The sequence below is a fragment of the Triticum aestivum genome, chromosome 7A (genome assembly GCF_018294505.1).
Source record: "Triticum aestivum cultivar Chinese Spring chromosome 7A, IWGSC CS RefSeq v2.1, whole genome shotgun sequence".
Lineage (NCBI taxonomy): Eukaryota > Viridiplantae > Streptophyta > Magnoliopsida > Poales > Poaceae > Triticum > Triticum aestivum.
The window spans coordinates 486,075,559-486,077,222 of NC_057812.1; positions in this window are offsets into that span (position 1 = coordinate 486,075,559).

The window sequence follows — 1,664 nt, forward strand, 5'->3', positions numbered from 1 at the left end:
GGTGCTGGGTGGCGGTGGTGCGATGCGGGACGGGGGGAGGAGGCGGCGGGGGCGGCAGTATTTAAGGAGGAGGGGGCGCGATGCTGGCTTGCGGGAGGGCCTACGCGGACGGCATGGCGCGGCCGGACTCCGGCGAGTCCGGCTCGGCCACGATTCGGGAAGGCGGCGGCGCAGCGGGCCGTCTGGGCCTTCGGCCCAGTTCAGTCCGGGAACTTTTTTTAAAAATAAATTCCACCGAAAGGAAAAATCTTAAATAAATAAAAAAATTCTAAAAATGCCAAAAACAATTTTCACCACCTAAATAAAAATATTTATAACATAGTAAACCTTTTTTTGGCCTAAAAATGCAATTTTTGAAAAATGCATGTTTTTCTAATTCAAATAAAATAGCATTAAAAATCCAAATAAATTATTTATTTGATTTTAATATTTTTCCTCCAATATTTCTTTTATTTTGGAGAAGTCATTTTATCTCCGCTCTTTTATTTTTTTATATTAAAATATTTCGGAGAAAAAATAATCAAAACCAAAATGATCCTCTTTTCAATATTTGAGACGAATTCAAATATGAAAACAGTGAAATCCCCAACTCTCTCCGTGGGTCCTTGAGTTGCTTAGGATTTCTAGGATCACAACCAAAATGCAATAAAATATGATATGCATATGATGACCTATATATAACATTCCAAATTGAAAATTTGGGATGTTACAAACCTACCCCCCTTAAGATGAATCTCGCCCTTGAGATTCGGGTTGGCTAGAAAATAGGTGTGGGTGGTCTTTCCGTAGGTCTTCCTCTCGTTCCCAGGTGGCTTCATCTTCAGTATGGTGGCTCCACTGAACTTTGCAAAACTTGACAACCTTGTTGCGTGTGACTCGGCTGGCAAACTCAAGAATCTTGACAGGTTTCTCCTCGTAGGTTAGATCACTATCCAACTGAATTGCTTCCTGGGGCACTGTTTCTCTCAGAGGAATATCGGCCATCTCAGCGTGGCACTTCTTCAATTGGGAAACATGAAATACATCATGAACTCCTGACAGTCCTTCGGTTAACTCCAACTTGTAGACCACTTCTCCCATACGTTCCAAAAACTTGGTATGGTCCTACAAATCTCGGGGCTAACTTTCCCTTAACTCCAAAGTGTTTAACTCCTCGCAGAGGTGACACTCAAAGATATGCTCTATCTCTGATTTCATAGACTACCTCCTTGTGTTTTGAATCTGCGTAACTCTTCTGCCTGGACTGAGCTACCATCAGTCTATCTCGAATCAACTTAACCTTCTCTTCGGACTCTTTGATCAAATCCGGTCCAAACAATTGACGGCCTCCGACTTCATCCCACATCAATGGTGTCCTGCACCTTCTTCCATACAAAGCTTCAAAAGGTGCCATCTTCAAACTAGCTTGGTCACTCTTGTTGTATGAGAACTCTACGTAAGGCAAATTATCATCCCAACTAGATCCATAATCTAGCACACAAGCTCTCAACATGTCCTCCAGAATCTGGTTGACTCTCTTGGTCTGTCCATCTGTCTACGGGTGAAAGGTTGTACTGAACTCTAGTCTAGTACCCAAAGTCTGGTGCAGCTGGTGCCAGAATTTTGAAGTAAACTGTGTCCCTCTATCTGATACGATGCCCTCGGAACTCCATGCAGACATACAA